This window comes from Chroicocephalus ridibundus, chromosome 4 (genome assembly GCF_963924245.1).
Source record: "Chroicocephalus ridibundus chromosome 4, bChrRid1.1, whole genome shotgun sequence".
Lineage (NCBI taxonomy): Eukaryota > Metazoa > Chordata > Aves > Charadriiformes > Laridae > Chroicocephalus > Chroicocephalus ridibundus.
The window spans coordinates 34698048-34709304 of NC_086287.1; the positions used below are offsets into that span (position 1 = coordinate 34698048).

At 35.1% G+C, this 11257-nt stretch overlaps 1 protein-coding gene across 1 annotated transcript in view; it reads left to right on the plus strand.

Annotated features, from left to right (window-relative positions):
* LOC134514805 (uncharacterized) overlaps positions 1 to 10819 on the plus strand; it is a 110936-nt gene extending 100117 nt beyond the window's left edge. The window contains exon 4 of the transcript XR_010070822.1: positions 10712 to 10819. The gene's annotated coding sequence lies outside the window, so the exon portion shown is untranslated. The remainder of the gene's footprint in view (positions 1 to 10711) is intronic.
* The last annotated feature ends 438 nt before the right edge of the window (positions 10820 to 11257 follow it).

Below are 11257 nucleotides of genomic sequence, written 5' to 3' on the forward strand. Positions count from 1 at the left end.
GATTTAATAACTACTGTAATGTGTCGAAAAGCAGAGGAATTTGGGAAAAGGGGAAAAATGTTTTCTAAATGTTGCTTTTTTGAAACGTGATAAACTAGGTATACCTATAATAATAGTTATTAGAAGAGTTAGAAAATGGTAGGAGTATGCTTTTCTTAACCCACAAAACCTATTTTTTTCCTAAAGAGAAAACCTCCTTTCCTATTTTTAGAGGAATAATTATTATTTCTTATTTTTAAAAGGTTAGTTGATTCAAATAAGAATCTGCATTCTGCTGATGTAATTAAGTCAGAACAACACAGCCAAATGTTTGAAATTTTGTTTTAGCTTTAAGGGAACTATTTAATCATTCCTGAAAGAAAGTTGCTATTTTGTTTCTTACATAACTTTTAAAAAATATATGCAGAGATTATGCTTTTGAGTTTTCCAAATTTTACGATAAAGAAAGCTTTGCTTTGGATAGGAAGTGATTTGAATCCCATTTGCTCTTATTACTTTCAATCCTTACTTTTTGGTCTATATTTTAAATAATGTCAATGCAATTACATTATTTAAATCCCACCCAGCCACTCGCTCACTTCACCCATTTGAAGCTGCCTGTGAGTGGCCCAGGGCAGCCCTTGACCTCTCACAGAGATCACCCCCACAGCCTCCATGCTACCAGACCGTAATATTCTATACCCCGTATCTTCTAAAGTTATGAACAAATGTTGTACCTGTTTCTGCACAATACCTATTGATATATGAGAAGAATAATCAAGTACTCTGGATGAACACGTTGAGTAAGACATTTATGATAAATGAGTGCAAATGCAGAAAATAGATTTCTACCAGACACAATTCTTTGTGCCAAATTGCAAACTATGTATTTTGCTTATAGATTTTGTATAATTTTGTGCAAGGCAATAGCCGGAAAGGATTTCAAGGCAGCAGAAACTTCAGGCTAGGCTATTCTATTTTTGTGCCTTATTCCAAGAAAATTAACATAATCCAACAATATCTTTTATCTCTTAAATTCAGGAGTCGTTAATTATCCCTTTTATTGGTGACACTGACAAGTAAATCTCAGGCTAGATTTTAGTATCCACTTGAAACGAGTCCTGATTATGTTCCTACCTGTGTATTCTCTTCTCTCTTTCACACTTATTAAATCAGGGTACATAATGACGATTCCTCTACATTTGCGGTAATGGAATTTACAGAGTAACTGCATACTTCTTCAGTTTTAGTAGGCTGACATATTAGAAGATGACAGAGCAGTTATAGAGCATGTACATACTAAGTCATGATTTCAGAGCAGCGAACATGAAGTTACAAAACTTGAAAAGTATAAATTGACTTTTAGGCAGGATATAAGTTTCCAGTTTTCAATGGGACCTTGAAACGCTCTTTCTAAAAGATTACTTGAGCTAGCTAAAGGTCCGCAAATAAACAGCAGGAACAAAACTATCTAGGTATCTTTCTCTCTCACGAAAGTAAAATAAAGGCTGGACTGCGCTACCTTCAGTCAGTGGGAGCAGCTGTATTTCAAGGAGTTAATGAAAGGCTTAGAAGAGGGGAAAGGAAAACAAGGCCTGGGCATAGCTGTCTTCTCATATCGGATAATTGCTTTGGTACTAAGCTACTGTCTGGCTTCTCCCACTTTCATGGGCCTTAGACCCCTGTCTGCCAGGGTGCAGGCTGTCTCGCTTAAAACCTGTCCTGTCTCAGACTATGACCCATGCTGAGTCTCCTCTTCCACAGGGATGGAAATGGTAGAGATGTGACAAGGTAACTAGCCATTGTCACCTCACCGTGAAATCACAGTGAAGGTCACACGTCTGCAGTCTTCTCGGTGATATAGCTGATGTCAACACTTCTTCTCACCGCTGGTTTATCTCATTTAAAACTGCAGTGCCTGGCCTCCCTGAGGACTTGCAGCAAGGTAGCTAATGCATGTATTATAGCATAATCTCCCTTTTTTTTGACAGCAGAGACAAAGCTTGGAAAGTATCTATTTAAGAGAGTAGAAGACATTTGAACTTCTGTCATATCTAGGAGTTTTTGCTGAAGTAGAGGATCATTCGTTTTGTAGCAAGTGTTCAGAATCCTATGGTAAAGGCTGCCAGGAAGTTACTTTCCAGCTAGTGGGTAAACTCTCTTTTGCAGTGAATCTGGCCCTGTAATGAGAAATTATTCTAGCTGTATAACTTACTGTTTCTGTTATGAAAATATTTTCAGGCAAGAATCTTCTTTTCTTCAGAATGAATCCATTCTTGCTGCTTCATGCTCAGCTGAAATCATAAACCACCGAGATGCATCACAATTATTAGCTGAGAAAAAAATTATGGTCATTCTTTCAAACTTAGGCAAGGGACAAAATTCTTAAGTTGTGAATTTGAGCAGAATAGTTTCCAAACAGGTTTTCTTTGAGTGCCCCATGAAGCATGAACTACTCTTTTGTGCTGCTCATGGAGGGATATGCCAATAGGCTAATGTTCACCACGAACGAATAACATAAAAAGTCATGTGAATATTTATTAATTCCTGCTGACTTAACAAAACTGTCACGTCACATTTTATCATGATATACATGATACAACCATAAAAGCCAATTCAAAGCAACATGTCACGTACACCAACAAATGTAAGGAGACATTGAATGGGGGGGTAAAAGGCACCAGTGTCTTCAAATTTTCTTCTGTAAGAAATACCTTACTTCCAACCTTCAAACCATATCGAAAATTGTATGACTGTCTGCTACTACATTTTACCTTTTTACTTATTCTGTGTGTTTCACCATAATAAGTTGTATTAACTTTATGATATAATACAATTTAGTCCAAACTTATGAATCTTTACTCAGAGCGGTAAGTGACACCTTTCACATGAGTACAAAAATGTGCTTTGTTAGAAGGATGTTTTCAAAGGAATAAGTGAATGTTATGTAACTAGTTTAGTCTGATTCCCAGGGGGGATTTATAGGCCTCTTTCCACATTTATACTTTGGTATATTCTTTTTTTTTAAAAAAAATATTAGTTATATCCCAAATCAGAAATTTAAATTTAAGGCTTTAATTTTTGTTCAGAAAAGAACATAAGCATATACTTCAAGGATGTGCTTTCGTTTCATTTGCTTTAGTGTTGGTTGAACATAAATATTGCAGGTACTATTCTTTCAATTGATTTAAATCAAAGGTGAAATTTGGCAGATGATAGCTGATTATAATGTTTAAATATTTGTTTAAAATGTGGACTTGCTGTTTAATTCTGTGATGCTCATACACTAACTGTACATCCTGGGGGTGCTCCTCTCATTGTTTCACTCTGTGATGTGAAAGAACAACCCCCCGTAACTTCAAAAACTGCATGAGAACTGCATCCCTCTGTTGGTAGTGATGCATCTTTTCTCCAAAACAGCTGCCCAGTCTTTTGTGAGTATTTGAAAACATTTTTGGTTGAAGGTTATTATTCAGTATTTCTAGGTCATAGTTTCTTATAAGGGAAAGGGAATGGAGGAGGCCTTGAGACTGTTTCCAGAAAAAATTGCCTTCAAGCAACATCTACCAAATGTTGAACATTTGTTCTATACGTAATTAGTAGGAGGGAGGGGGAAAAGGAAAGTGACATTTTTCTCTGAGCGTGGATTACTTACAGACATTCTGTTTCCTAATACCAGGGTCTTGTGGTAGCTCTTTTTTTTCTGTTACCCCACAGCTATTCATTAGCTGATATGCCAATGTCTGTCACAATTTCTCCTGTGGGACAATGGTGTCTTAATATTTTAGCAACAGCACAGCGATGTAATTATCTGTAAATAATTTAGCATGTATTTCATCCATGTGGAAGCTATCCAATCAGTCAAAGAAAAAAACTCCCAACATTTCCTATCAGAGTTTAAGCCTTCTGCAATATGCTTTTTGTCATCTTTGGCTTCTCAGAATCATTCATTAGGTATTTTCTTCCACAAATATTTGGAAAATCAAAAACATCTTACATTGCTGGGGACAAATTCAGATATCATGTGAATGAGTGTGAATTTGTGATGTTGCACTTGGATACACCATAACCGAATGTTGTGGGCCTTATTTGTTTCTTATATTCAGGAAGAACATATGTAACTATTAATTAACAATTTTTAAAGGTAAGACTATTAATTATGCCTGTTATATCTTTTCTTCTCTCTGATCAAGCAGTCATTCAAAAATTAATTTTCATTAGCTTCTTCAGTTTCTTGTTTTCCTTCCTTAGCACTTTATGATGAGAGCTTCTTAAAATCAGAATGAGAGAAAGAATGAAAACGTTATTCGCCACATGGACTTTCAGAAGGAGAAGGATTTAGTTTAGCTGACACTGACTTCCATGGGGTTCAAAAGAGCTTGAGCAGATCTGTGCTGAATATTAATGCTATTGTATTCACAGGTTTGTTATGTCTGCCGTGTGCTTGTGGTTACCTAAGTTCTAAAATATTCTGCCTAAAAATAAGTGAGTGCACGTGAGTAATCCCAAGGAATATAAAGGTATTATTCCTGTTTGGGAAGACTGGCATGCATGTAGCTCTTTCTAGGATCAACGTTAGAATAACCCTTTGAATGGAGGCCTTATACATGGAGTTTACCATTCTCTGGACGATATACATATGTATATACAAATGATGTGTTTGACTAAGCTTGACATAAGAAGTTTCCAATATATTAATTTTATCTAGAAGCGGAGTTGACTTCAGCTGTCTTGAATGGAACTACAGGTTTCACTTAAGCTTGTGAAAGACTGCATCTTTACCTGAGTACGTGTGTGTGTGGGACAATTTATGCACAATCTCACTTTACACTGTAACCTCAAAGGTCTCCCTGTGATTTTGAAGCCGGAATAATATGAAGAATAGTCTCTGCAGTCCTCAGAGTGAAAAACCTCTCTGTGTGCACACGGCTACAACAAGGACACTCATTACCTAGAGCTGACATAAAGCACGAAAATGTGTGCTTAGGAGGGATATACTTGACACAGCATAAGTTCTAGCTCCCTTTACCTAGAGATAAATGATTAAAGAGATATCAGCATGTTTAAAAGTATGAGTTCCATTCATGTGAAATGAAGCAGGGACAATAAACATGAAAATATTTGTCTACAACCTGCATTTTGTGTTTGGTCTCTGTCAAGATTGCAAAGTATTTGAAATCAAGTTTTCTTGTTAGTAATATGTGACCACCATTACTAATTATTGAAGGAGTTTCCTCTGTTTTGGTATTGTTGCTATGGAAAAAAAGATCGATATACTTTCAGCAACAAAATGGAAGATACATTGAACTGTCTGAAATGTATTAAGCATAACACTTTTCAGAGTGTAAAACATTGAAAGACCAAAGACCCAGGAACAAACCTTGAGTTTTTTAACAGAAAGTAATATTACAATGGAGCCTCACTAATTAGAACCCATCTGACTCTCACGTGTCATCTCCTAACAAGCTGATGGAGTAGCAGCAGTAAGGATGCACAGAGATATGAATGTGGTACTGCAGACCACAGTGGAGACTTGAAGCCATAACTTTTGTGCAGGATATTTTTTAGACATGTTTGAATAATATTTGTGAATAATATATGAGACCATTTTTCTCAGTGAATCATCAAATGCATTATTAAAGAACACGTATTATTCAATCCACTTTTTAGAAGTTCAAATAATGTTATGTAAATACATTAATCTAGATTTTTTTTTCCTTTTTTTTTCTGTGGTTTTTCCCTTAGCTAAGACAACTCCTACTAAATTTTGTTTTACCAAAGGAAGGATTCAGTTCAATTTGTTCTTATTATACTGTTATTATGCATTCTGAATATCCACATGGGAGATCACTGCACTGTAGTTAGTGTGCTATAAATTCACACATGAGCTTAACTTACAGTAATGTGACTGAGGAAAGAGCCCAGTAAGTACATAGGTTTGTTTCACAGAGGTTTTAAATTTAAACATGGATATTCCTTCTGGTTCCTTTGGCTGCTCAAAATAGCTGGTTTTCATTAGAGTTACACTTTAGTTAACTGTCAGGTTAGGTATTATTGGAATGGAAAGCTGACTATGGAGTTAACCATCAAATTTTTTCTTATTATTTTATTGTATCAACTCACAATATATATTAGCAGGTAATCTCCAATAAAAAATAATATGTTACTGAAGTATGCAGCTTTTGAAAACATGCATTTTGACATGGGTGTTTTATAGTTATATCGGTATATGTCTTATCATGTGATGAATGTAGGTTTAATGAGGAACTTTAACTATTTATAGCATTTATAATTCAGGCAGTACCTCCTCCTGTCTATTAAGATGTGTGAAGATAAGGATTTGAGACTGGAGGACACATTTTCCTCTTGCGTTGAGTATATTGACAATGCAGTGAAGTCCTGATCACTGATATGCCCCCAAAGATCTAGTGTAATTAAAATCTTGGACATTTTTGAATTTCCCCATTGCTGGATGCATTGGCAAAGGGTTGCTAAATGATAATATGCAAATGTTGTTTCCAGGCCTCAGCTGAAATAATCCGCGCTCTGGAGTACACTCAGTGGGGAATGAAGTCTTACTAAACCGTGGAATGGTGAAATTTTGATGCTTTCAGCATTGGGTAGGGAATGAATGACCAGTGGTGCCATGCCATCATGCAGCTATTTCTGCAATTGTGTTTTCCTTTTTAAAATATATCTCTAAAGAAAAGCAATCTCCACCAATCCATTCAGTAAACTGCAGAAATAATGAAGTCTAGTTCCAATCAACAGATGTCCAATGTCCTTAATTGTCTTTCATTGCAACATTTCTGGCTCTTCTCTCTCCCCTCTACTACTCTCCTTGTGGGAGTGGGAATATCCTACAATAATGTGCCTACTTTTTTTTTTAAATATATATTGTCATAGGTATGTAAAACTGCAGAATGAAATCAAGCGACACAATTATAAAAAAACAATGAGGCAAAAATGTGTATCTATCTACCCGGCTTTAAATAGAAAATACTGTCTTTGTGCTGTATATACATTCTGGGAAACCATATTACAGTATCTATATTATTCAGTGTATTCTGGATTCATGGAAGTGTTCTAGCACATTTGCTGGAATCACTATTATATCTATTTAAAAGTCAAAAGAAGAGTAATACATTAATAGGATTACTACAGTGAGGACTGAGCAGAGCTTCTAGTAGACAAAACACTTAGAAACTTTACAGCCTCAGCCATTACCTTTGTTTCATACTTATCTGTTCATAACTTCGTTGTGTCTGCGACTTAATCCAGGGCCCACTAAAGTCAATATAAAATTGTCATGGACATTAATAAGAGAAGGATTTCCTTTATATTGAAAAGATTATATTTAATATAGGAAAAACGCATTCAGCAATAGAGAAAGTGAGTTTCAATTGGAAAAGTAAACTGGGTCAACATACTTTTGAAAATCCCATTCTGAGCAAACAGTAACTGAAATAAAGATCTAAAACTGATTTATACAAATGACATTTATTGTGAATAAAATGTATTATCATAAACTGATTAAAATAGTAAGAATAATAGAAATATAACATGAAGCTGATCGGAACTAGGTATGTCTATAGAGATGCAAGTGAAAAGGTATCGGATCACTTTTTCTGTCTTTTCTTATTTACTTCAGTTTGTAAAGATAGAAATGTAATTTCTGAATATTTTAAATGAAGTAATGTCACTAAAGTTATGAAACAAAAAAACCTCTCAACAAAATCACTGAAAATGAAACAAGATCTCTTGGGAACATGATCTAGGGGTAAAATAATACAGTAGAGGTGTCAGTCAAAGTAAGCAACCTTATTAAAAGCATAACAGTGAACTTTCCTGGTGAGAAGTATAGATAGAAAATACAGTCAAAGATCTATGTGACTATATCAGATCACTTTTAGGACTTGGAAAAACAAGAAGAAATTATCCAAGAATGGAAAAGAACTGAATGTAAGGTAATAGAACAAGAATAATAGACCAATCAGTCAGGATAAGTCACAAGAAATCATTTCAAGCAATAAAAAGTAATAAGAAAAATTGTATAAATAACTTGAAAGAACAAAATACACTACTCCTCAGAAACGAGAGAAAATAGTGGATGACACAGGGAAGACAGATGTATGCAGTTCTTTTTCTTAAGTATTCGTAAAAAAATCCATGGTGATTGATTCTTAAAATGGCACTTTTGAAGGGTACAGGAAATATAATAGAAAAAGAATAGGTTAAATAAAATGTAGGTAAGTCAAATGAAGGTAAAAGGTAAGGCAAAACCTTTCTCTCTTCAATGTTTCATAGAAGCCCACTTACAGTACTCAAAAATTACATGAAGCAATTTTGGAACCACAACTGTTTTTCCATATGAATTCCAGAACTGGTGATATCTAAGAACTAGATTAGGTCAAATATATCACTTGTTTTTAAAGGTGGGTAATTGTAGGATCTGAAGAACAGCAGGCTACTTCTGACCTAGACGCCTGGGCCTTCCATGGAGACAAATGATTAGTTGGTTTCTGAGACATTATCTAGGGTCACTTTCAGTAACGGGACTTTGGGTCAAGTTGATTCTGAGCTGACCACGAGTGGGGAAATAAGGACTTGTTCTTTTCATATCTGGTGCTATGTCATAAGACAAGAAACATGACTTAGTAGATGAGCTGCCAGAATTTCCATCAGCAGTAGTTTCTTTTCGATATTTTGGTTTCTTATTCCTCTTGACTATAACACATAGTAACTCTCCTAGGGAAATAGTTTCCCTAGGTGAACTCTTATTGGCTCTTCCCTCTTATGGTACTTGGTTTGTAATATCATAGAGTGCTGTGATACAGAGAACTCTTGGTAGGGAACATTTGTTAAAGTTAATAGCTATATCTACAAACTGAAAATAACCTCTGAATACAACAACTGGATTTTAGTTTTAGGTTATGTACTGGGGAATAAAGGACTATTAGTCAGATAAATGTCCAGAGGATGAAAAGTCTGGTTTATGGTCAGTGAAGAGCAAGATCAAATCTAGACAAATGAAGGAAGGAAGATGGCAAAATTCCCCTGTATGCTGTTCAATTTAATTTGATACTTGTTGTTGCATTCTCGCACTGTACAATTCTCTGTCGCATCTGAATGACATCCCTAAGCAGTGCAGTAATACACCTGTGTTACTTCAGCCAATCTCCAATGAAAGAACAAAGAAAAATATTTATGCTTTGGAATGTGCTTATTGTAGTATTTCCATACATATGTGGTACTGGAGAAAAATTACAGTCATAAACTGGTACCTCAGAAGAATCACGGAAAGAACTGATGATTGAAGAATATATTTAGTATGTGATTTCTTATATACCCCCACTACCCCACAATTCTCTTATAGACTGAAGACACAGATCTATTGTACTAATGCAATAAACTATGTATTAATGCAGTTTCCTCTTTACTGCAGTTATGTGTAGTTCTTGTAACCAAATTTCAGAAAAAAGTCTACCTTATAGTGGGCTCATTCTGGAAACTGTATAGATATTAATTTTTACTTGGTGACAGTTGTGTGTCTCTTCTTCATAATAATCATGATACACTGAGAAATTTCTAACTGTGACTGATAAAGGATTACAAAATATTTGTCATATGTGAAATATTTTCTGCTTTAGTTAAGTTAAAATAATAAGAAAAAAACCCAAATATCAATTCATTTCTTTACTTGTGCCTCACTCATTGATGTGGTATCTGTGTGCACAAACAAATCAATATCTCTTTTAATTATTTTGTCCAGTTCCAGCTGACTCGTGTTTTATTTAACATTAATATGTGTGTGTGCCAGTTTTTCCCCACTCCATTTGTATTCTTTTACTCTTGTGTTTGGTTTTATGTTTGGTAAATGTTTTATATGTATGTTCTTGTCTTACCTTTTATGTTAAATCAGGTAGGAGTTTAGAGCTGCATGTTTTTCAGTGGTCAAAATTGATTGTTAGGGAAACTGTATTAAAGATAATTCTTTAGCGACAACCCCCCCCCCGCCCCCCAACCCTAAAGAAATGTGGAATTGTTATTATTTCGCTTTTCTACTGTAATGCTTTTGAGTAAAACTGAGTATTCACTTACACCACTTTCTGGTGTATATTCAAGGCAAGCCACATGTTATGTACAGCACCTAATATCAAATTAGGACTCGAATAGTACATACTAACATGCTACAGGTAAAAAGTCCTCTCAGGTTACTGTTCTTCTGTAGTTTAGCTGCCTTTAAACCCACAAAACTGTACTACTAACCACAGATTATTTAAGAAATTCTTTTAGGACATTTAACTGACAAGCAGATGAATTCTGTCAATGATTACAGTGAAAACCACTGAAGTCTGCCAAATCAAGTATCCAATAAAAGAGCTATTTTACCTGTATACCTACACTGTACTGATTTTTGAATGTATAACTATATAGAATAGAAAGCTTCAGGTAGCTCAGCCTCTGTGGGAATCATTTTTCTGTTCTTTACAAGCTGTCTGAGTTTAAGTTGATTAGACCTCAAAGGAAGAGTAGAGATTTTTATGGTAATTTCTTTCCTCTGGTTACCAAAACTACTGTAAAGCAGTTTACCCACATAATACAAAGAGTCCGGACAAAAGCTATTGTGAGCCAGATTAAACTGAGTGTCTAGAGGACTTAATGAATTATGGTGTTAAACTTGAGCTGTTTTCTGTTTCGTATTTTTACCTTTTTTTTTTTTTTTTTTTAGATTCAGCATATTAAATTCTCAGGGGGTCACCCTGTCAGCCTCAATTCTGTGGCCTGGATTTAGTTGAATCAATCCTAATTGAAATTCTGCACAGGTCCGGTATTCTGTGGAGATTGCAGATGAATGACAGTGCAGTGGCAGGAAAGATAAATATGCTGGCAAATGAGATCCAAGCTCTCCACAGAGGATGGAATAAATTACTTCACCAATACAGTGGAGGTAATATGCTCGAGAAAGAAAGCGAAATCGAAGCTAGTTTAGTACAAGGTTTGTTAAAGGAAAAAAAGAAACCAACAACACAGTTAAGATTTACTTAAAATGCAGATTTGTGGTATGTACTGCGTTTGGGCCACTTCTTCATTTCTTTTGTATTGTGAATAATGATCACTGCATACACTTTAATTTCATTTATGCAGACAGCAGCTTGCACAATTTGAATTCATGCAGCATTCTGTGTGTAGCTCAAGGCCCAGTAGTAACTGTGGTATAGCATATTGATTAGTAATTTGATAAATATATAAAATGGCACACTGAGTTTAAGGTGCT